The sequence below is a fragment of the Sciurus carolinensis genome, chromosome 4 (assembly GCF_902686445.1).
Source record: "Sciurus carolinensis chromosome 4, mSciCar1.2, whole genome shotgun sequence".
NCBI classification, from domain to species: domain Eukaryota; kingdom Metazoa; phylum Chordata; class Mammalia; order Rodentia; family Sciuridae; genus Sciurus; species Sciurus carolinensis.
The window spans coordinates 90,734,774-90,761,149 of NC_062216.1; the positions used below are offsets into that span (position 1 = coordinate 90,734,774).

Consider the following 26,376-nt stretch of genomic DNA (forward strand, 5'->3'; position numbering starts at 1 on the left):
ATTGTGACTAGTTAATGACTTGGCTTACTCAGAATAGCCAGACATCATCTGAATGCCAGCTACTGAAATTAAATCTCTTGTGTTTCCATCTTCTAAAATAATTCAATTTAAATATTCAGTAGCATTTCATCTAGTCACAGTTAAAGCAGTTCACTCCTAACCAGGCATTTTCTTGGAAGTTTCCACAGGTTCTCTGCCCACATGGTACATACCTGTACAGTCCACTCTCTGGGTAGTTGTTTTTGCCATAGCTTCCTCCTTAAAAATATTCCTACACCCATGCTGGCTTTGAATCTGTTCAGTTCAAATTTAGATTCATTGGTACTTTTCCACAGTTACATTTCTTGTTCGATTGAGGTTTCTTTTTATTTATTCTGAAGTTTTCGATGTAAGACAAACAGGAATACCACCTTCTAAAATTACTACTATCCTACCATCCTCCGGTGGAACATTAACGGGAAGCAATATTCTCAAAGCTATGAAGCATACACTGCCCTAAATTACATTGCAGTCGCTGCCCTGAGCTCACACATTTTTGAATAGAAAGGCTCCCAGGGATCTCTCTGTACTGACTGCATTTACTGCTTTAAAATATTTTTAACCCAGACGCTGAAGTGCCAGCCTTGCAGTTCCTCATGCTAATCCCAGTTTGGGTGGCTGTTCTTAAGGGAAAGCATTCAAAACATTGTAACAGTGCATCAACTTTGACCCTTTTCACTTAAACATGAGACTCAAAAAAAGTTTGAATTCCAGAGGGAATCACTGAACTTTGACCTGCTTAAAATTAGTTTTGTTTTAGTGCCTTCATGGTGACTCAACAAGCCAATTTTCCAGACACTTAAGACGTTTCTGCCCCTGAAGATTCCAGTTCAAGTCCACAGCTATGTTTGCTGGTCAGATCAGAACACTTTGTCCCAGGATTTCAAACAACAAATTCCCAGATCTACATCTCTTCGCCAGATGTTGGCATTACTTGGTATTAAGCTGGATCTAAACACAAGCGAATAAGAATACACACACACACACACACACAACAGTCTCTATTTTTTTTTTTCACGTACAGACTTTAAGGAAGCAAAGTTTTCCACTCAAAATTCAATCATGGGCAAATGTTTATCAAAATTATATAAACATTACTTACTAGCCTAACTTCTCTAGAACCAAAACTTCTAACCTTGGTTCATACATTGATAATGTATTCTTTCTAAGTTTACATTTATCAATAGGGTAAAAAAAAAAGAAAACCTGCTGATATTCTACTTTCTCTTCTATTAGATTTTAGAAATTTGTCAATGAACAATTATCATACCACAAGCGAACAACATCACCAGTATTTCCTTCAATGGAATTTTGGAATTTCAAATGCAACATCTGTTATCAAAACTTTATGGCAATTTATAAGTAAAATACTACAAAACTGAAGATCTAGAACATATTCATCTTGTTTTTGTCCCTCAAAACTTCCCCTCTCAGTAAAACAAATTTGGCAAAAGCAAAACAGCACCCAACTTCATTTACACAAATTGAGGTATTAAAGGAATGAAGTAGCTATTTGTGTAAAGCAATTCCTGCATAAATCCTGGACTTCAAAATCTTTTTAGAAAAGTCAAGGATATATGCACTCAGAAAAAGAAAAACTATTTAGTTTTATGAATCCAGGAAAAAAAGAAATGTTAACACAATTAGTTAACCAGAATAAAAGAGTCAATATGACACAAATTACTCTACACAAATTACATACCACTTTAAACAAGAAGTCTGTGTGGTCTCCAATGGGCAAGTCAGTCATACTGAAAGGTGGTGCGAAAGGTGCTTTGCATCTTCATGTGCAAACATTGGTGTGCACTTAAATCTCTCAGTGTTTGAAGAACTACACCTATGATGTTCTTAAAACACAAGCACTTGATCCCTATTGCTACTTCCCTAAAGTTGGAAATCAGAAGCTATACAAGTTTACAGAAAGGGAACACAGTAAAATTAGAGTTTAATTTTTTGCTCTCCTTCCATTAGAGATACTCAGAAAATAAAAACTACTCAACTAAGTCTCTCTGCAGTCATTTCTTTCATTTCCTATGTGTTTAAGAAAGAACACAAAGAAGTTATTCAAGTGAGGAAAGTGATATATATCTGTATACATACATTAGTTTAGACCTACTTTATTTTCATTTGATTCATAAATCATTCAATACATAAATATTGGTGAACCCAGATTTCTTAAATGAAGAAAATATTTGGAATTCATGCTGATTATTTTACATTTCAAGCACATGCAACTATTTGGGTTCTTTTCTGGTGCTTAAGAAAACAATCATTAATAGTTTTGAAAACTGGGTCAATTATTTATACTAAGAGGTGAACTGAAGTGAACATTCTAAGTGCTGCTGACTAGCTCCTTCGAATGACATGAAAATTAGTATGAATTATGTAAGATACTAATGAAATACACATATTTACAGATCAGAGAGTAAATGGCAGTATTTAAATAAAATTATACAGAGATGTTCCCAAGTAAGAACCATTATCTGAAGAATCTGCCAACATAAGATTAGCATTGTAGTTGCTTAATCCTTTAATTGTCTTAATAATAAAATATGCTACTAATTATGTTAGGTATTTTGGCCTTGCATACCAAAAGAGATATTTGCATTTTTCTTTGTATATGTTGTAAAAACTAAAATAAGGTGTCATTAAAGAGTAATTCAACTGGTTTTTAAACAAACATACCTTGTTATCTAAGTTCAAATGTATTTTCCCTTCTTAGTGTTCACCACTCAAAGATCAGCCTTTACTGACAGCATCTTTACCTCCTCCTGAAACTACAAACTTTAAGCACATATAGGCATATATATGTGTATATATATATATATATACATACACACACACACTTCTAAACATCCTCAAAGGTGACAAATTTTATAACTTGAAAGTCAATTTTAGTCATTTTCATCATTTCAGAGAGACATTTATAGATAATTCTGGTGAACTAAAAAAAAAAAGAATTTTGGAATGAAATACAATTAGAAAGTAATATGATGGATGTTTTTTAGTCAGGTTTGTAAATCGCTCGAAATATAATTCTGAGAAAAGAAGTTTTCCAAAATGTTTTGAACAAGGGCAACATTGAAATAAGGATTTTGCTTCTCTGGGTGATAATTTTTGAAAAACAACATTAATATGAATGCATAAATCATAGTGCAATGTTTTCAAAAATAAAACTCCAAATTTTTCAGTCATATTCCACAAATATTACACAAAAAGGATACACATTTTCATTTAGGCGGCCACATACGTGTATTCTGAAGTTTCACTGGGTGAAATTGACCACAGGTTGATTTTCAAAATATTACATATGTAATATAAACTTGACATAATGCCTTTGATCTTTCAAAAAAGTAATACGCAATAAAAAAACTTACTTTCATTGTCAGATATTTACATCCAACCCAATCTGTAGGCTTCTGTAAACTTTTTTCTCCTATATTCAGTCAAAACCTGACAAGAACTCGCTGTGGGATTATGCACAAAAACTGCAAATTTAAACAAGGTGTGATCGTAGACTTTTTCACACATTATTGTATCATGCTGCACAAGAACACTAATGTATGCACAGTTCCAAAATAGCTTGGGCTATTACTGCACAGCCTTGAAAACTACTAAAATCCTGAGGAGAGCACCTTTCAAAAGCTGTGCCTTTATTATTGCACACTAGTAAAAGGTTGCTTTCATTGTTTGTATTTCACAATAGAAAAAAATTAATGTCTATGATGTCACCTCATAATTCTAAGGTCCTATTTCTTATTAGACTCTTCATACTTACAAAAGTTGTTTCATCAATATGACTGTGACAGTGGGACTCAATACTATTAAATAGACTCAATTATGGAACAAGTGTGCTTTTTTCCTGATGCTGCCCTACTTTCCTTTAAGTTGCATTTGAATTATTGATGAAATTGCAATAAAACATTTCTTTGTTACACGTAGTTAAGAAGTCAAGAAGAATGTTTCATGGTTAATTTTTAGACTTGCAGTGATAAAATAAACACACTTGTTGTCCTTCCACGGAAAGTCAATAGCATGGTATAAGCTTAAAAGAATGACTTTTTTCCTATTATTTTGAGACCACAATGTGCTGAAACATGGATATAACTACAAATACAACAGAAGAAAATAGTATGCCAGAAAATACTATATAGTTGCCAGGTCTTCCTGGCTGATAAAAAGATTTAAACAATGATAAACTTAAATTCTACTTTCCTGCCAGTGTTTCAAAGACCCATCTAATCATATAGCAGGGTGAGGCCCCCGCTGCAAATGGTAGAATGAATAGTTTTGGGGAAAATGACATTTCTTATATAGACTACTGTAATCACCACCTAACTGACTTCATTTTCCAAACAAAGCTAGAGTGATCTTTTTAAGTCACAAATCAGAATCTTTTATTTACCTGCCATTGCTCTTATGCTAAAGCCCCCAAATCTTAACAGGACCTATAAGATCCTATGTGAGAAGACTCCTCCTTCATTCAACCTCATCCTACACAAGCTCTGCCCTTTTCTGTGCTCAGCCACTCTTCTCTTGGTTCCTTACTATTCCAAGCTTTCAGTCACTTCAGAGTCGTATACACACTCTTCTCCTCTCCCATTTACTCACACCTTCTTCTCTTAGGTGGCCTTACTTCTCTTCACACCGCAGCCCAAGGTCTGTTCCTCAGGAAAGCCTTCCAGGATTCCCAGAATGGAGGCAACCCTGGATCTCCATAAAGATCCCTGTGCTCTTCCTCTATAAAATACTCCAGAATACCCGATACCACCCATACTACAACTCTATGTGCTTTACCAGCCTATCCTGACCCAGGGAAGCTGGTGGCCATGACACCTGATGACCACAAGGCACCTCCAGCATATCCACACACTCCCATTCTCACCGCTTACTATCTGCTTGATCCCCAGTCTGTTCATCTCATTCCTGTTTGGTATTATAATTGTGTAAATTAATTAAATATTATATAACTAATGAGATGAGAGGGCAAAATTGAGTAACACTAAATTGAATGCTTTGGAAAGAATAAAGTCAAATTATTTTTAAAAAACTACACAAAAGAGTGTCAAATAACTTCATAAAATTGGAATAAAGCTTTCTAAAAAGTAGCAATCCTACACTTAGATTGCTTGTTGTTATGGTTTAAATACGAGATGTCTCCCGGAATCTCGTACATGAGACAAGGGAAGAAAATTCAGAGGTGAAATGTTTGTGTTAAGAAGTCTTAATCTAATCAGTGCATGAATCCACTTGAGTGGTACCTGTAGGCAAGCAAGATATGGTGGAGGAGGTGGGTCACTAGGGGCTTGCCTTTGGGATTTATATTTTGTCCCTGGTCTGCACAGTCTCTCTGCACTTACTGATTGTGATGTCCTGATCTACTTTCCTCCTCCACACCCTTCTGCCATGATGTTCTGTCTCACCTCAGACCCAGAGCAACAGAGCTGGTCATCAATGGACTGAGACTTCTGAAACCATGATCCCCACATAAACTTTTCCTCCTCTAAAATTTTTCTGGTCAGGTGTTTTGGTGACAGTGGTGAAAATGCTGACTAAAACACTTGTCAAATGCCTTTAAGTTGCTCTGCAATTTTTAATAAATCAAAGATAAAAACCACCAAACATGAGTGTAGTTTACCCAAGAAAGTAAGAAGGATTAATACTTAGGAGATACATACTGAAAAGTCTTGACTACACATCAATTAATTGGCAAAGTGATAAACACTGATAAATAATGAAACACTAATACATTAATAAAATATTTAAAATAATAAAATTTGTAATGTAGGTACTCTCCTTTAAGATCTATGCTGAGTCAACGCACAGTGGTGCATACCTGTAATCCCAGAGACTTCAGAGTCTAAGGCAGGAGGATCACAAGTTCTGGGCCAGCCTCAGCAACTTAGCAAGATCATGTCCCAAAGTATATTTTAAAAAGTTCTGGGCTCAGTGGTAGAGCACTTGCCTAGCATGTACTAGGCCTTAGGTTTAATCCCTACTTCCAAAAGAGAAAAGGAAAAAAAGATTCTACGTCTTAGTGATTTTTTTTTTTAAATTAAAAGTCCAACTACCAGTCACAATTACAATGGAGAAGAGAAAGTATTTCCATTCAATTCATTGGCATGATTAGCTGATTAACCTCCATTTTTCTCACTAGATTGTATGCTCTATCAGGGAAGGGACTAAATCTCTTTGCTCATCACTATAACCCCACTATTCAGTTCATGGTAATATGAACACCGAGTCAAAGAATAGACTCCCAGTAAAAGTTTTCTGAATTAATGAATGCCAGTTAAAATGAGTCAAACCAACAACATTGTTTATTTTAATTTACTATTAAGATCAATATACAAATACTTATGAAGAGATTAGAAACAAAAATGAATGTAGTCACTCAAAAATTCTGAAGCATAATAATTTTTTGAGACATGCTCCTTAATTATGGAAAGATCATTTTTGAAGTATAATAAAGAATCTTAACTTTTATTATTTGTTTAAAATAGCACTCTCCAGCATAACAAGGTTTCTGCCTTTTAACTTATGAACTATATTTAAGATTATGTGATTAGACATCCTTAGGGACCCAACCATGATTACCATATCCTTATTAAGACTTTATATGCTGGTTCCAAATCCAGATGCCTTTTAATTTTTTTCTATAATGGAAAGTAGTAATAATGCAACCTGAAGTGTATTTATGTCCTTCCTTCCAAGAAATCTGAAGCAACCAATACTTTTTGAAAAGGCACTATTAAATGTAAAAATGAGAACATAACTGAAATGAATTCTTATTAACAAAATAAAAATGTTAATAAGCAAGCTAAGTTATCTGAGGTTGAGATACAAGATGACTCTGGGTTAAACCTTATAAACCAGGCTGAGTTTTACCAGAAAAATGTTTGGAGACATTTAAAATTCCAAAAAGATAGGAGGAATTTATATTTATATATAAATTTTGTTTTTTCAGGTTCCCTATTGCTGAGATGACACAAATAAAGATATCTTTTTAATTACTGCACTTAACTGGTTCATAAATTGATGGATCTGAGAAAAGTAAGCAATGAGGGAACATTCAAAGCATTCTAGGATATAAAGTAGGATATGGGTCATAAATTATAGCCAGATCTACAGAGGAATAATGGTGTCAGTGTGGCCCCAACCTTTTAGTTAATTATGAGGAATTGGTAAACAGGAGGAAAGGCTGAGTCATTATGACCCTGGCTAGTGCACACACATAAACAGACACAGACACACACACACACATACACTCCCTCTGTGGTTTTTAAAATATTTTAAAGCATCATAACTATATTCTAAAACCCTATTTTCTCCAATTTACTTTTTAATACTTGGAGCTCGTATTATCTTATTTAAATAGCTGCATACATTAAACCCATTAAATTGTCAAAATTTGTCTTCAATACACTTTATCCTCTCTTAGTATACAACATATGCTCTAGAAATTGAGTTCAGTAGTCCTCAAGGTGGGTGCAAAAAACAGAACACATCCATAGGCATTCCCCAATAAAATATTATAACCTCAGGTTACATTTCTTGTTTTACAGATATTCTTTATTCTTTCTTTTATCTTGATCTATTTTTGTAAGGTATTAGTAATTTTTTCTTGACAGTACATATATATAATCAAAAAAAAAAAAAAAAAAAAAAGAGGGCACAGACTTAGATGCCAAGTTAAGGACCTGAAAAACACAGGACGACACTTCTCTCTTATCCATTTATTGGCCAACAAATCTTTCTCCCCTTCAAAACACAGAGAGACACCATCACCCCTATCTTATGTCTAGGTTAAATCAGCTGACTTGACTCTAATTAAAATGTTTCCTTAGTTTCACTCCATAGGAAAATTTTCTCCAAAGCCAGAAGAAATTCAAGATGATCCACAAGCTTTTTCTGTTTTTTGTTTATCGATTTTTTAAAAGGGCCCTAGTTGTCACAACAGGAAGGAGTTAATGGCCCTCTCACTCTTTCATTTTAATATTTTGTCACACATGACAGTTTTCATATGGTTGGGGAAGTGGATTATGGATTGCATTGTTTAATTTTTAGCTAAATTAAGCCTCATGAAAGAGACAAGTGGTTTTAAAAGATTTTCTGCGCACATACATACACACACACACACACACACACACACACACAAACTACAGATTTTCAATACCAATAATGCAAATGAAAGTGAACCCAGGAATAGGCAAAACTGTATCTCTTAGACCAATTGCTAGCTGTTTGCCAGCCATATTTCAAGAAAAAACTACTAATTCTAAAAAAAATAAAATAAAATGAAGAAATGATCACAAAGAATGAATGCAGAAGCTAGGAAACACTGCCCACATATTCACCCAGCTAACAAGAGTAATGTCTGCTGAACATTCACAGTTCAGTCCCTTCAATTGAACAAGAATTGTCCTGGCTCAAATTTCTTGCCCCTCCCCAGGGACCCATAGCCAACACCCACATAGAAAGTCTTGGCCTCCTGGCCTCACTCACAACGTCCCTGCAGACCCATCCAATTCCAGAGCTCCCCACAGAGCAGCTGAAGCCTGAGCTATCTCACATTCCACTTCTCCTCCTCTCCATCCTGCTTCCCTCAGCCCCTCCTAGATGGTGTCTCTGAGAGCCCTTGCCCAAAGCTTACTGCATGCAGATATACATACCAGAGTTGGTCTTCCAGGAACTCTGACATGATATAACATTATATTTTCCATCATTTTAACTGAACCTCATTCTAAGTACTTATTGTGACCTGAGTAGTAAATAAAGTAGCAATACACTCACGTAAATGATGAATATGTGTGTATACATATGCATTCTGGAGGACCCTGGCTCTAACAATTTTACCAAGGCAGCACCACTAAAGTGTTAATGTCACCAAATATGCAAAGACAGCATTTTAATTGTGACTTGTTTTCCATTTTTTGGCTACTCTGTCATTGGCTCATTCACAATCAAAACAGACCATGTTACTTATCAGTTAAAGGTTCCCCATGGCCTACAAGGCAAAATCTAGTGCATATGAATCTGTGATAAAAAGGACCACCTAGATTTGACCACAATCATCCCAGTCTCATCTCCGCTAGGCCTCTCATGTGCTCCACCAACACCAAACTGTCATCTCACAAACACCCCTTGCTCTTTCTCACCTCCATACCTCTTTACTCCTGTTGTTCTGCCTGCTTGAAATACCCTCCTGCCTTCTCAGAGCACCACCCCATGGCCTTACTGAGCTGTGGAGCTAAGGGAAGCAGCAGGACGCCCAAAGGCAGGTCACAGGAGGTGCACTATCTGCATTAAAGTCAAGACAATATAACTGAAAGTTGGTGAGGTGACTTTTGTGCTTTTATAACCATTGTTTGGCTCCAACAATTCTAAACTATATCAGTAAAAAAATGGTTCATCCACTAGGACCAACTGCCCCCAAGGCCAGTCCTAGATGTGCCAATTACCCATGAAGCAAGGTCAGGAGTTCCAGAAATACTGGGCACTCTCAGTAAAACATGTAGGTTTGATCGTGGACCATTATTCACCCCAGGAGACCAAAGAAGTTGCATAAGGAAGTCAAAGTAGTCAACACATAATATTCTCAACAATGACATTTCCATAGAGTAAACATGTTACTAAACTGATCCAACAAGAGCATGAAGTTATATTAGGACAATGGAGAACAGTCATGTGTGGTTTGGGGGAGGAGAGGTAAGGAATAGGGAAAGAGAGAGGAGAAGTAGGAAGTCAATCTTATTTAATACTTTTTTAGAATAAAGAAAAACAAGTAGAAAACATTTTACTTAGAAATGCAGAATTAAAAGAAGAATGGAAGGTGTATGGTTGCCAGTAGAACAACAGTACTATCTTATTGTACAACCTTGAGTTGACACTATGTCTACATTTTATTTAATTTTTATTTCTTTTTTTATTTTTTTAGTTGTAGATGAACACAGTACCTTTATTTATTTATTTTTCTGTGGTGCTGAGGATCGTACCCAGTGCCCCACACGTGTGAGGCAAGCACTCTACCACTGAGCCACAAACCCAGCCCTACATTTTACTTAATATGTATTTAATCAACTAGAAAAATATTCAGCCCACGCATTAATCCGCTTAGGAAACCTTCCACAACTCTCTTCTGTGCTCTCAAAATATTCCATCTGAGGTTATATCTCTATCACTCCACACGTCATACTGAAAAACAACCACCAGTTTCTATAACTAACTCCCCTATCAAATTGAGGTTCTTATGGACAAAAACCAAGATTTATTTGTATTTGGATCCCCAGTCAGAAATGATACCTAAATGTAAGTTCAAATTTAAACTTAATAAATAGTCACACAGCTCTAAGGAGTCAAAAGGAGTAATAAGATACAGGGTTCTGATTTCAAAGAATAATGTTTATAACCAGAAAATGTCATCAGGTGGTAGAACTCACTCTGTGCCAGAGATTGTATTTAAGTACTCTGCATTCATTCTATCATTAATTCCTCACAACTGCTTTATGAAGTAAATGCAATTATCCATATTCTGCAGATGACAAATCCCAGACTGAGAGTGCTGAAGTAAACTACTCAGCTAACAAGAGGTGAATGATGATTCCAAATAGGAATATATTACTGACATAAGTAGAAACTCAAGATCTCTCTCAGGAGGCTAGACATGTTCACAGTGCCAGTACAACATGGTGCAATATATGGTGAAACCCATAAAGATAGTTATAGATGTAAGTGTCAGAAGATCAGAGGAATGGATCTTCAGCTATATATTCTGAGGATGCTGTGAAAGAGTAAAACTTCATTTGGAAATTAAGAGATGCACAGGATTTCAGGATATCTATATAAGGGCAAAATACATAAAAAAGGAAGATATAAAAACTGTGAAGGCCAATATGCACTTGCTGACTGGAGGCATTATGTGCTTGGTATCAATCTCCCCACAGCAGAGCCCCCGAGGAACAGGGAGAAGAGTGGGCCTAGGCAGCTCTCTTCCAAAACTGTGAAACACAGAAACACCAGGTGAATCACTGAATTGAACTGAGTATTGGGTTACCTTAGGGAGTGGGGGACTGGTGTTCTTAGTCCTTTGAGAAGCCTCGAAGGGCTTCCCATCACCCATGAGAAGATTCAACTCTCTAACATTGCCCAAGAGGCTTAATGATCTTTTCCCAGCCTACCTCTTATGGCCTCTTCTCCATCCACGTCCCTCTCACACTGCTTCAGCCATGCGGTCCTTAACATTCCAAGATCACACCCTTTTCCCTTACTCTAGGGAACCTTTGCGTATACTGTACCCTCTGCCTCAAAAGGTGCTCCCCCCGCCGCCCTCTCCTCTTTACCTCATTATCTAGCTTTCATATGTGATTTCCTCATGGAAGCCTCTTCTGACTGTTCCTCCACCCCACCAAATAAATCAGATGCTCCTTTTATATGTTCTATATACTTCTGTGAAGAACAGTTATAAAGTCTGTAATCGCAGATGCTAGTACTTATCTGATTAAAGTTTTTCTTCCCTAACAAACTAAATCCTATGTGCAAGGTGTGCATTTATTCCACACACTACTGAATTCCTAGTAATTAGCATGGTGTCTGACTCATAGCAGGTGCTCAATAAATATTTGTTGATTACTGAATGAATGAAGGGACAAAACAATTAGAGAAAGTCAAAATACAGCACCCAGTGGATTGGGAACCAAGGAAAGGCAACTGATGAAGACGTTTGAAGCAGATGGACACATGCAACTCTGGAAGAAGTCCCTGAGCTGGTAGGGCTCCAGTGTCAGCAGTGGCTTTTCTGCAGTAGCCACTGCCTCTGCCATGCTGAGAAGAGCTTAGAGGGATGACAAGTTGCAGACAGTTTGGGAGTCATCTGGGAAACTGTTCAGCTCGAATCAGATCACAGGCAAATTGTTCTTGAAGGAAAAATTTTAAACATGAGCCTGAAAAGAAAGATGGGATAGAGACAGATTGTAGAGAACTTTAAAAATCAGACATTAGCATCTAAGTTCCACCCACATGCAGTATTCAGGCACTTTGAATTTCTGAGAAAGGTGTAAAATGACCTAAATAGTAAGCCAGGAAGACTGGCCTGACAGTGGTAAATAGAGAAGATTGTAGGGAAAAATACTGGTTTGCTGAACCTGGCAGTGATTCTGGGTGATAGAAGTGGGTATAGAAGAAAGGTACTGTTCTGAGGGATGCCTTAACAGGACCTAAATATATTTACCATACTATAATGCATAATGGCTTAGTCTTCGAAATTGGACCACTTTTGGCTCAGCATACCACTTATTAGTTACACTACCTTGGGCAAGCTTAGTTTCCTTATCTATATAACAGGACATTTGTACCTTATATCAGAGTTATTAGGCAGATTCAATAAAATAAACTGCTTATGACAATGCCTACCAATAATAACTTACCAATCAACACCAGGTGGGACAGGAAAGGGGACACAGTGGTGATGTCATGGCAGGAAAGAAATTATTTTTGGTAGGCAGATCTTCATGTCACAAGAAGATAGCCACCTAATAGTTAAGAGTTAAGAAGTTTCCTGGCTTCTGCCTGATTTTCTTTATAACCCATTTACCTTTCTGACTTCTACTCTGGATTCCTGCCAAACACAGTCTGTGCTAACTCTTTCATAGACTTTATTCTTCAAACTGCTTGAGCCATTTCTAAACTTTCGCCTTTGACATTTATTTCCAACTTGCTCTCTTACTCCAATGCCATCCCCGCTAGAAGCAGTCCTAAATACTAATCTCCAAGGCAAACCCTCTGTGGCTAAATACACCACTTTTCTCTTCCCAAGAAATGTAAGACAGATTATGATGAAAACAAGTGCAATGTTAAACTTGATTTTTAAGAGTTAACAGAGAGTGATTTTTTTTTCCTCCAAGGATAGGTAATAGCATCAGATTCTGAAATTAAGCACAGCAGGAAGAAAGAGGCTGCATAGATTTCACAGAGTATCACAGGCCTCTGCAATAAAGCACTTAAAAAATGCCTTGTATTGCTAATTCTTTACACAATCTCCTTTTATTTCCAAAGCAGTGTGAGGGGTTTGAGCCACGAGATGTGCACTGATGTTAACATTACCCTGCTTGAATTAGGGCCATTTTTCTACTGAAACTCCTGGTAGGTTTAGAATTACTTTTTACCTTTTTCCCCCAATATATCTTCCAGATCAAATGAACGGTTCCCTCTTCTAACAATGCTGAGCCCATTTTTGCAGTCATTACCTTAGCAAACATCCTTTCCTCACAATTCCAAAACCAGACCTTGAGATGTATGGGAAAGCCACCTGCTTAGGATGGCTGGATTCCATGTCACTCTGGGAATTCTAAGTGAATAAAGGCAACTCTGTTCTCAGAATGCTTTTGATTTCCCACCTTCACTTGCTCCCAAGCCAATACTCATTCATGGATTGAATTATTTATCATATGCTTATTAAGTAGTTAATATCAGTCAGGCACTGTGCTAGGCACCATGGTGGATTTTCATAACATTTATAAAGAAAGTGGAATTAGCAGTGCTCAGTGACAGGCAAAGCATCAGACACTTCACTGAATGCTGAACAGAATGTCGAAAAGTGTGTAGTTTTGTGAAGAATTGTTATTTTCATGATTACCTATTAGTTCACATTTGTAAAGATTTTTTCCCCTTTTACAAGACATTTTTTGGATAAAGGAAAAGTTTCTTTTTCTAGTTCAAGCAGAAGTCCTGTAATTTGTTCAGTAAATATTTGTTGTATACTATGATAATATGGAGAACAAAATAGACAAGGTCCCTATTCTCATATAGTAATTGCTGCTCCCAAGATAACAAACACAGTAGCCTCACGTTCTGATCCCACGCAAAGGCTTGATCCTTTGTGTGATCCTAAACAATGGCTTAGGATTTTTGTTTGCAGTAAGGCACTTTTCTGCAAGCATCCTATAAGTCTAGTTAAAATCCTGCCCTTGTCTTATCTCACTTAGACTTCTTTTCAGCATACACTTTCCTCACTTCTCTGTTCACTGTATATTCCCCCTTATCCACAGTTTCAGCTACCTATGGTCCACCAAGGTCCAAAAATATGAAATGGTAAATTCCAGAAATTTTTAAACTAAAATTCATAAATTTTAATTTGGTACCATTCTGAGTAGCATGACAAAAACTTGCACCATCTCACTCCATCTTGCCTGGGATGAGCACCATCCCTTTGTCCAATGTATTCACACTATATATGCTACCCATCCATTAGTAGTTAATTAGTGCCCATCTCAGTTTTACTGACTCTCATGGTGTCACAGTGCTTGTATTCAAGTGACCCTCACACAGTAGTGTAATTCTGTGTCACAATGCCTACCATGTTCAATTCACTTCATCTCACCACAAGAAGGGCAAGTACATAAAATCAGATGTTTTGGCAATGATCACATTCACATTCAGTATCTTATAACTATTCTGTTATTATTAGCTATTACTGTTAATATCATCCTATACCTCATATATAAATTTTATCAGGGTTACTATGTATCAGAAAAAACAGGTACTGTATGTATAAAAAGGATTCAGTGATTTCCATGGTTTCAGGAATACCCAGCTAGATAAAGAGATCAATCTTTGGTCTTCAGTGTACTTCACCATCTTAGATTTGGCCTGTTAAAAAGTTCTTTGCAAGGCTAAAATACTTAAAACTGACACCTTCTCTGGACCCCAGCTCATGGTTTCCTTGCATCAGGTTGTTTTACTCTTGACTTTAAGCATGCCAATGTTGTCAAAATTATAAATGCATACTCAAAATTACTGAAGGTTCTTTAAATGTAGTTCAAAACTCTAAGACTACATCATCAATAAAATAGTCTTTTTACAACCAGATGTGCTTTATCTTGCTACTGCCACTCTTACTGAACTTTCATGTGATTATGTGTTTGTGTATACACACATATATATATATCTTGCTACCAAACTAGATCAATAAAAATTTTTATCACTGGTTCTCAAACTTTTATGTGCAAAAGAATCACCAGTAACACGTAAAAATTCAGATTACAGTGCTATAATCACACAGAATTCTGGTTGTGTGTGTCTGGGGCAGGGTCCAGAAGGGTCTATTTTTAACAAATAAGTGACTTTCAACTATGTGACTGGGTGATCACTTTTGAGAAATATGTTCTGGCCTTTCTTCTGGTGCCTGCTTTTGTATATTCAGAATCTCTATTTATAAAGTCATAAAGGAGTTCCCATTAAGTATAGTATAAGCAACATGCATCTGTGTTTTAATAAATGTGTTTTGGTTAATATATGGAATGAGTACTAGGAAATAATAACCAACATTTAGAAATCCTTTTACAGCTCAGTCACGGCTTTCTGAAACCTGTTCCCCTCTGTTCCTCCTGTCGTGTGTGACAGCCAGGAAGGAATTACTAGTGCTCCCACTTTACAGAGAGAAATTCCACATCAACATCTTGAAATCATGGAAAAGAGTGAAAGTGGTTGAATCCAACAGACTGAAATTCAGGCAATGACTCTCCTGCTCACTGCAGCTGAGGAAAGAGGGCAAGTCACTTGACCCTTGGAGTCTGTTCATTCATCTGTGAAATGGGGCTAAAACTCATCTAATGGGGGGGGCTGAGAAGATTAAACGAGATTATCTATGAAAAGCACCTAGCACAGAGCCTGTGATATGGTAAGTGGTCAATAGCTGTTAGTTTTTCTATTTCTCCATCATGCAAGGCTTCCTTGAGTCAATATGAAATTCAGTTTGCAAGCTATGTTCACTCAGCAACCATTTATTTTGTGGCTGTTCAGTTGGAGGCATTGGAATTATGCTAGGGACACAACCCAATGCTCTCAGGGAGCTTACCATCCCTTCCAACAGGACACTTTTTATGTCTCCCTAACCTTTGACAGGGTTACCTCTGTCAAACCAGGCAGCAATGGATCTAGAAAATCTTTCCTTCCATCCAGTGAGATTAACAAAACGCAGAATGATATGCGGCAAGCTAAAGGCTAAGAAAAGCCCCACAAGAGGTGAGGTACAGGGAGCAGGAAGCAAAGGGCACTGGTGTGACTTGAGGAAGTCCCTACAAGTTAAGGGTGGGTTCATTTAGCTTATTCACATACTGATAGAGATACATGTCTGTTTAATTATAAAATCATCACTTTATTTCCTGACTGAATGTAGCAAAGACACTAATAATTCTGTTAGTGGTGAAGGCTAATGAGGCTGAAGATGAGGCCGAGAGAGAAGTAAAATCCAGGCAAGAGTTATAGGAAATAATATTCACTTATTCAGAGACAGTTCCTGATGCAAGAATAAATTAATGAGACCGATTCTGCCAGATACATATGAAAGGATGCCAATGCTGCAGAGGAAAACCAAGCATCACAAGAACTTACATGCAAACCTCACTCTGCTCCTGATATTGCACATCAAACAACCTCAGCTCTCAGCAGCCATGAATTGCCCTAGTAAATCTCATCAGGCATCAGATTTTGCTGCAGTTCCTAAACCAGAATGGGAAGGACCAGCAACTATAGAGGGCATAAAACCTGGCACAGTGGAGAATTAAATCAAGAACTTAGTGAGAAATACCATCTAGGAAACCAGTCAGCAAAAGTACTAACATCTTTTTCTTTTCCTCTCTCAAATGGAAGTCCATCTGCCTTTTTAAGCAGAGGCACTGAAGTAACCAGGACTCACTATTTAGGAAAAATTATATCAAAAGCTTCCCAATAAGCAGTCCTCATCCTGGGCACAGATTCCCCAGAGGGGTCCCTTGTCTGAGGAATGTGTCAAAAATTAGCTCTCTTTTCCTGCCTCCCATCCTACTTGGATTTTGAAGTTGTCTCAATGCCAGTTTCCCACAGTACACACAGAGCCACCTAAAACTCTGGGGCCAAAATCAGTGGTCTCATGAATCCCACAAAAATTCACAGGCCAAGTGGGTGTCTCATATCCAAAAAATGTTCCCTGGTACACACAAAAACATTGCTCCCAGATACTTTACTGGTGATCAGTCTGGGTCTAAATGACACAGTCTTCATCCTCTACCATAACCTCCCTCCGACCCTGGCCCCCAAAACAGCAACAACTCAATTCTCAGTCCAATAACGTCTTTTCTCAGATGTTGTTCTCCCAGTGGGTAGAAGAATGAACTGCTGCATTGCCACCAGCTCCTCTACAGTTTCTTTTAATTTAAAGTTACAACAGGAGGGAAGAAAAGAGACTTTCTATTAAGGGACAACTCCCTGAAGGGGCTCTTAGCTGACAATCGAAGGACTGCTCATGGCAGTGATCAAATCTAACGCAACAAAGTGCTGGTGGCTCTGTGACTCATCACAGCAGGAGCTGGCGCTGAGGGCCACTTGAGTTCAGTGCTTTGTGGTGCAGCAAGTTGGTTTAGGAACAGTCACGCAGGGGAGCAAAGACTCGCAAGGTGTTTGAGGCTCAAGATAAAATGCAGACTTACAGAGCATTGCTGCTCAACTGAATAGAAAGCCTACAGAGGTAAGGAAACGAAGAGTATTCCGTCTGCCTCATGCTTTAGGGAGAATTACCTGAAGATGGTTGAGGTCAGCTGGTCTATCTGGTACAGTTTATAACCTGATAAAAAAGGACTGAAGCATGAGAAATGAACTGAGCTGTTTTTAAAAGGTAAGCATTAAGGGTGTTTGCTTGTGAAAACAATGCTTTCTAATTAGCAGAAATATCTAAATACATTTATGATCAGCAGATACAAGTGAGCTATGCCTCTCAGCTGTATTTTGTGAATGTATTAGAAATAACAATATATCTTGAACATTTCCTCTGTGCCATGCACAGTCTGTTGACTGACATAGGATCTCATATAACCTTATTCAATCCTGGTTAGGGAGGGGATATTATAGCAAGAGGAAAAAAGGCATCGCAGTGTTCAAAGAAATTGCCAAGTCTTTCCTTTTTTTCCCCTTTGGTCGGTTTTGTGTGTATGTGTGTGTGTGTGTGTCTGTCTGTCTGTCTGTCTGTCTCATCCACCTGACCAGAGCAAGTGCTACTAACCCCTGGGCTATACTGCCAAACCACAGTCATACCACTCAATCTCATGTTTTGAGAGTATAACTGACTCAGCTGCTGCCCTATGGTTCCAGCACCACTCCTGCACAGAGGCCAGGCTCCTCCAGCCAGTGACGTCATGTGGGGGGTGCTGATATAGGCCATTCATTCAAGACAGGAATCCTCCAGTGGCCAACTCCCACTTGCCTAGTCAAAACTGTCCTGGACTATACTAGTTAGTCTTCCTCCTCAGTTCTCCTTTCTTCCCTCCCTCTTTGTCAAACCTGCATGATGGTTAAAAAAAAGTCCTCCTACTGTTGTCCTGCTCATTCCTCCAATAAACATCTTATATATCTAATCTCTCTGGGCAACTGCTTTTTGAGAAGTCCAAAATAATGCCACAACCAAGTCATTTATTTGTTTTTGTTTTTTAAGAACTTTTCCTTTATCTTTGATCAGTTGTACTCATACAAAAATTCTTTTTCACTGGGAAGAGAGACCAACCACTAATTTCCTCTTATGACTATACATCATCTCTTCAAACCGGACATTCTCATGGTGACTCTCACTGCACCTAACTTAAATGAATATACGAGATTCTCTCTGAAGGAACAGTGAACTCCATAGAGCAAAACATTGCAAAATCAGATTGATTTTTTTCCAAACAGACTTCCTATTAGGTATCTACACATACTATAACTTAATATAACCCAGAGGTGGATAACTATCAATGGATTAAATCTTAATCAACTTTTACTCATTCATATCTGCTAGCAGGGAATCCAAAAAGGGAACATGAAGAGAAATCTATAAAGTTAGGTACTAAAGTCTTTATTTCTATTTATCTATTGTGTAGGACAAAATGTTAATTACTGAAGTAGCATTATATGAATAAAAGATACAATTCACACTTGCACCAAATACAGCAGCTTAATAAAAGCACATTGTCAGAGATCATGTATATGTTAACTGAATCACTAGTTTAAAGTGTTGCTCTCAGCCTCAAGAAAGTGATATATTTTTTTTATCTTAAGACTCAAGTTTAAAGTAAGTATAAAATGAAGTTCCAAATATATTTATTATCAGATCCCAGACTTGTATGGCAGAAAAGAGCATAGCTGGCATTTACTGAGCACCTAATTCATAACAAACACTGTTAGGAATTTCACACATAGTATGTAGTGTAATCCATGCAATACTCCTGTAAGAAAGATGTTATAATTTCCAGCTTTATAGGTTAAGGAGGGCAGAGCCCTGAAAGTTTGGAACTCCAAATAAAGTTTTACATGAAACAAAACAAGACCTAAACTGAAAAGCTTCAAAAGTTAATGGGGCCAGGCATGGTGGCACATGCCTCTAATCTCAGCAGCTCTGTAATCTCTGTAAACTCAGCAGCTGAGACAGAAGGATTTCAAGTTCCAGCCCAGCTCAGCAACTTTGTGAGACCCTAAGCAATTAAGTGAGACCCCATCTCAAAATTAAAACAAAAAAGACCTGGGGATGTGGCTCAGTGGGAAAGCAACCTTGAGTTAAACCCAGTAGCCAAAAAAAAAAAAAAAAAAGTTAATGGGATAGCCTCTGCTTCCTGGTTCCTTCATGAATCCCCTTTCCTCCCAAACTTTAATTGTGCTACAAGAACAAACTGCCTTCAGCTATTAGATGTCAAACTAGAGATTTCCCATCCTGTGATTGCTACGTTATGTCCTTTATGGATTCAAGACACTAAAAACCATGAAGTAGTTGAATAGTATCAAAGATATAATCTAGTTTTTGGTTTCTCATTTTCAAACTTTTAAACAATAGGAAAGGAACAAATATATACTTGTAGAAGTGGATATTACCACAATTATTACCCTACAAGATACACTGTTTCAATGGTTTGATTTTTAAGGATAGTTATTTAATGTATCTTTCAAATGTACTTATTTTTCCCTAATTTTATCAATATGCTGCCCTTTCTGAAAGTCATCTTTAATTGTAAATAGAATAATTAGTTGTCTGCAAGGCCTGATTTGAGTGGTACTGAAAAAAAGTCCCCATGCTTATAAGTATTTTCCCTCTGGCAACTTTCCTTGATACTTGTAATCTCCACAACTCTTTCTCAAAAGATTTAGATGATCATAATAAACTGCAAAAAATGATAATATCATCTAGTTAGAGAATTAAACCATAATGAACTATCTACACCTTTAAATTAATTAATTTATGAGGCAGAGTTTAAATTGGGCAAATGGGGCAGGAATTCAGAAGGGTCCATCAAAGCAAAATAGCCTGTTGTCAAGGGCCCATCCTGAAATGTAGGGTCCTCAATACGAAAGAAATCAAAAGCATGCACACAGGCAGCTAAAAGGGTAAGGGTTTGAGAACACAATCCAAAACACATTCCCCTAACTCACAGTGTACATATGACTCTGACTCAATTTTAAAGGCAGAGAGATTGGATTCGATGAAGTTTATGAAATAGTCCTACAGAAACATCCCAATATGGCCCAGTTGAAAGTCAATAAAAGTGTCGCAGGGTCTGCCCTACTACCAATGCTTACATTTTCCACTTTAATGACAATATTCATTATTTTTAAGCAAAAGGTTAAAGGGCCTTGTTTTTGCATTTTTAAGAACTTCATTTACTCTCCCACTAACTGCAACTTTTCATGCAAGCAAACTCTTGGTTAACTGATGATCATTAAATAACTTACTTCTCCACATCTAAAATCCTTCTCATAAGTGTTAGGTATGAGTGGTCATTTATGGTAGATCATACAAGGAAAGTAAATAAGAAAGACCCCACTCGCATTTGAGAAGCATTTACTATTCCAACCCCCCAGATCCCCCAAATGAAAAGTGGAATTGCAGGACTGATCATAATTGGATTAAGAACCATAATTCTTTAATTCATTCATCAAATTGAGGCATTTGGAATAGTTTATTTACAGAGTTGTTTAGACAGTTTTGTGTGGTGTTTTTAAAGATAAACCAAAATGCCTTTTTCTGAAATAAGTTTCAGATCCCAAATCATTAACATATGAAATCCCAAAGTAGACGATTTACAAATGATGTTTTTAGAACAATGTTTGAAACAAAATTGGACCTTTATGTTATTAACTGTCTAGAAATCTAAGTTCAGGATATAGTTTACTTGAAACAGTGAAGCGCTTTCTTTGCCTTTAAAATAAATCTACATTTCTCAGACTAAAAATTTGTCACAAGCATGTGAGGAAATGCATTTGACTTCAGGCCTGGACAAATAAGTTTCCAGGTTACTTTCAAAACTCTAATTATAACGTTCTCTACCACTAGAGTTGATTGGGAATTGGGTGAATCATCCAGGTTATGCCAATCAATCTTATTCAACAATTATACTACTGGAAACATGACAGTCATCAACATTAGAAATCTCACTTTCTTGAAATCTCGATTATTTTAAGAAACTATAAACTACAGGTTTTGTCCTGCAAGTTTTACTTTTCTATGTAATCTGAACATACCTTCAAAGCCATGATTGCTTATCTCTCAATAAAAGATGAGAGCTTTTTCTAGAACACAGTACATTCCTGTAAACATCATATCATGTTTTTAACTCACTTTATAAGAAAAAACATTCTGCAAGCAGTCAAATTCATTCCTGTAATTAGAAAAGGAAAATTTGAAAATTTAAGCTTATTACTCATGTCTTACCCCCAAGAACAAAAACCAAAATAAAGTAAGAAACCATCATACCTGAGTACTAGTTTCACTCTTGTTATTTATTGTTTACTACATATACTCCAAAGATAGCATCCTTATATAGTTTTTTTCTTTACAAAACCATGTATCAATCTAAACAGGATGTGTTTACATGTATTGAAATAAGCTAACTTGAAATAACCACTGGACCTCAAATGCCGGGTTGTTTACCAAACAAGTTTGGCACTTTTGAATCCTGTATACAACGTGCCATTCAACCAGAACTATATAAGTTTAACAACGAAACCAATACAGGGTGTCTGTGTTAAGAATTGAAGCTTTCTTTCCTATACTAAGAGTTTTGCTTTAAAGTCTGTCTGATTGGATCAATACTACCTATTCAAAAAGGCTACAAAAGTAAAAAATTTAAAACCTACAAGCAAGCAAAATAGTTGATTCTTCATGTATAAGGTTAGAAAAGAAGACCAGTGCAAAGAAGGGGGTTAAAAGAAAGAATTTCAAGCAGTATGCTGCTATATAATTAACACAAATAACTAAATAATTATTCGCATCCCTTCCCACCCCCACAATTAAATGTTTTTAAACAACTCATGTGATGAAAGATCTACCTTTTAGGCAAACAAAAGCAATCCTTACCAGTTTAAGGATTTAAGACTGTATTGCATCAGTTTTAAGTGATGCCTATGATTGTTATCTCTTATAGTTCTAAGGAATAAACAGTTGATGGCATAATTTGCAGAAGAACTTTGTACAATGCCTAAGAGAACTTTCAGTGGAAGTATGATTTTAAATCATCATGGCTGAATTTATCAAGGCTTTGGCCTCAGAGCTATATTTAAATCAGGAAGAAGCACCCCTAGAAACTTTGCTCCGTGTATCTGCATTTGAAACCAGATTCCTTCCCTATCTGAACCACCAGCGATTCTCATATAGCTGAATTCCTTTAAAATTAGACAGATCAAAATTTAGCAGTTCTGAAAACACTCTGAAATCGTTCTCCTTTTTAATGCTATAAAAGTCAAACTTAAAAACTATTTCCATATACTTTAAAACCATCTGGGCCTTAACCTAATCACTCTTGGTCATGCAGCCTCTCTCTTGCAATCCAGATCAAAAACTCTCCTGCTTTTTCTGATTGAAATGTTCATTGCCTACAAAATCAGGAACCCTGGGTGTGTGTGTGTGTGTGTGTGTGTGTGTGTGTGTGTGTTAAGAATACTAGGGGTCATTATTTATGAACAGCAAGCAAACAAACCACTCTGTCTAGTCTCTTTGCAGATTCCCACACTTATTATCCAAAATCCCACAGATTTCCCTTGGTCTTGCCCTTGACTGAAGAACTGTGCTGAGCCCAAGGCATTCCCTGGGGAAATCTAGTGCCTTTCTGGACAAACTCCTTTGGATATCTGGATATTGTGACGATCTGAATTGGGTTAGAACAAATCTCTCAAGTTTCTGAAGTACAGTTGACTGCCACCCAGAGTACCTGGGCTGGCTGGCACAGTGTCTGGCTCTGCTTATTCACAGAATTTCTCATTCTGATCTGCTTCAGCAGAGAAGGGAAAACACTGAAATAAGTACACAATCCTCACATTCCGAATGGAGTCACAGACCAAGATTTCTAGATATTTACCAGGGTCAATCTATTTATTAATATATTCGCTTTGCAAAGTGTAAAAAAATTACTATTAAAATATGTAAACAGTGCTTCGTGTGCATCTGACGCCAGCAGATCGATGCTCAACAAACTGCTGCTTTCATAAGCAAACATTTCCAAATCCAATCTGATTTTAACTCTTACAACCTCTTTTCCTTGCTTCTTATTACTGTGGCCCCAAAGTGCAAGCGAGGTTTCCCAAACACGCGCTTAAAGTGACACAGCACGTGAGTGATCTATACTTTGTACACGGAGTGAGGAAGGGGGAAAAGTAGTTGCAATCAGAATTAAAGCTTCCGGTCTCTGAAATCCCTAGAATCCAGAAGGATGAGATTTGTTTCCGAAATTCCGGACGGGAGGGAGAGGGTAGGGAGAAGGATTGCAGAAAGCGAAACAAAAAGACGAAAGGGGGTATTACTAAGGTTGTGGGGTGGGTTAGGGGTCGCGTTTATATTCTAGAAAGGGTAAGGGGCTTTGTCCAACTTTTGGGGTCTGTCCCTTGGCGTTCGCCGAGATGCCCAGAGATGCCTCGGGTTCTCCCTGCACTCCTGCCCTCATGTCCTCTCACCTCCACCACCACCACTTACAAAACAATACCGGCAACACTACGCAGGCTTCCCAACAAAAAAGATAAAGTTATCCCGTTTCCTGGTCTGGGTCCAAGCCCACACTCCAGGGTCCCCCGGACAGCCACCCCCCGAGGATGACAGGGCCACTTCACGTCTCGAGCCGCCTCCCGCCTCTCCTTCACCCCCAGCCCAGTCCCCCTCCCTCTGTACTTGAGGAAACTCTGGTGGCGGCCCCCTCCCTCCTCCGCCGGCTCTCCAGCTGGAGCCGGGAACGAGTGCTGAGTGGCGGGCACCGCGAGCGGCAGAGGGGAGCTCTGCGCCTTGGAGAGCTGCCCACAACAACATCGGGACGAACAACAAAGTTAAAACGCTGCGATTCACGCACCTTACCCGGTCTCGTTAATGTCTCCTCTGGCGTGGGATGCAAAGTGGCACAGTGGCGGGCTGGGGGCCCCCGGGAGGAGACTGGAGATGGGTTTTGGTGGCTCGCCTTTTTCACTCTGTGTGTGTGTGTGTGTGTGTGTGTGTGTGTGTCGGTGTGTGCGCGTGTCGGTGTGTGTGTGTGTGCGCGCGCGTGTCCCTCTCTCTCACCCCCCCACCCCCCGGCTCTCGCACGCTCGCGCTCCCCGTGTTGCTCTCAAGGACGAGGTGAAATCCCTTTGCTGGTCATGAGGCGGCTTCAGAGACAAACAACACAATGCGAGTGCAAATAACAAAAGGCAAAAAGACAGTAGGAACAATGGGGGAGGCGAGGGCAGCGCACCAGCCGGCGGTCACCGCGGCCCCGCGCCCGCCCCGGGGGGTGCGGCGGGGGCGGGGGCGAGCGCGGGGGCGGCGCCGGGGGCTCCCTCTCCCTCCAGGTCGCCCCCGAGCTAGCGCAAGCCCACCCTGACCTCCTTCCAGCAGCTCGCCGCCCGGCCGCCCTCTATCCATCCGAAAGGAAGGAGCCCCAGAGTTTTCTTCCCGGTCTGCTGCAGAGTAACTAGATTGTAAATAACGCGGCGATTACCCACACCGTGCAGGAATTTTTTTTTTTTTTTTTTAAATCTGCCCTCCACTTAAAGGAGCGATAAAACGAAATGGCAGGAGAGGAAGGAGGCAAGGAGAGTGGGATATCTCCAGATCTCTATGGAGCTTGCATCTATAAATACGCATTCATGTTTAGTCAAGTCCCCTTTGTCAACTTCTTCCCCGCGCCCGAACCTCACCCGCTGCCCTACAACCATTACCTGGGCCCCTCCTGGGCCCCCACCCCGGTTTGCAAACAGTAAGGCTGGCAGAGAGGGCGCGCATGGGGGTCTGCGGGTGTCCGCGGAACCTTCCGGGAGGCGAGCCGCCGCCTGCCCAGCGCGAAGGCTGGAGCAGCCAGAGGTTCGGTTTTTAAAGCGACCACTGCCTACCAGATCCCGGCTCTGCGCCGCGAGTCCCCAAAACCTTCGCCGCCGCTTCGCACCCACCTACTCCTTGTGGGGGGGGGGGGAGAAAAGTTTTGAGGCTCTCTCATCTCTGCCTCCCGGGTGGTTGAACTGGTTTGAATTTTGTGTAAGTGAGGATAGAAAAAGGAAAAGAAAAGAAACCCCAATGCCCGAGAACCAGGGGATGATATTTAGGGTGAAATAAGGCTGGGCACTGGGTTTCGACGCTTTTGCTGCGACACTCGGGAGGCGCGTGAAGCCGAGAGAGGGACCCTGAGTTACATCAGCATCAGAGGAAACTCCGTAGGTAATGCCCTGAGCAGAAGCTGTGGGCTGACTTAAGTGTGTGCTCTGACAGCTCCCGCGCTGCTCTGGCGCTTATCTCTTCTAATCTCACTTTCATTGACTTAAAACAGCTGCGGGTTTGCCAGGGGGAAAAAATCCTATTAAATCTCAAGCCAGGGTGGGGTGCGGGTGGGGTGACTGACAGTGATCTTTTAGAGCTGGTGTCCAGGAAAAGGCAGGGAGGGGGTTTTAGGAAAACGCTGCGGGTTTGGAAGAGGGTGCTGGGGAAAAGAACTGAGAGAACCAATTCGAGCAACACGTTTCTTTTTCTCCTTGATCCCTCCTCTCCCTTTGCTTTATGCCTATTTGCGTGTTCCCTTTCCCCATCTCTGTCATTTTTTTCAGAAACGCATCCAGTGACTACTCTTTGTCCCTGGACACCCCCAGCTTTTCCCAGAGTGCAACAACACTACCAGGAGATCAATGACCCCACTCTGTTTATTCTTCACGCGCCTGGAAGAGCAGAGCACTAGAGGAGCTTGGGAGCGAGGCACAAGGCTTGCCAGTCAACGCGCGATCTCTCTCCCACTTTTTCTGGCTGATGTCAACAAGGCAGTTAGTAAGCAAATACAGTTCTTTAATGCACTCAACACATACCAATACGGTATTCACCTAGAAAAGTGATGCGTCCGTTCTCCCCCTTTC

General features: G+C 39.1%; 1 protein-coding gene across 3 annotated transcripts in view; it reads right to left on the reverse strand.

Annotated features, from left to right (window-relative positions):
• Positions 1–24,977, reverse strand: part of Sox5 (SRY-box transcription factor 5) — a 943,363-nt gene extending 918,386 nt beyond the window's left edge. Inside the window, exon 1 of one of the 3 annotated variants that reach the window (XM_047549529.1) lies at positions 24,865–24,977. The gene's annotated coding sequence lies outside the window, so the exon portion shown is untranslated. Of the gene's footprint in view, positions 1–24,356; positions 24,508–24,864 lie in introns of those variants that run through there. The other 2 variants (XM_047549528.1, XM_047549526.1) reach the window with 2 other exon arrangements.
• Positions 24,978–26,376: the final 1,399 nt, after the last annotated feature.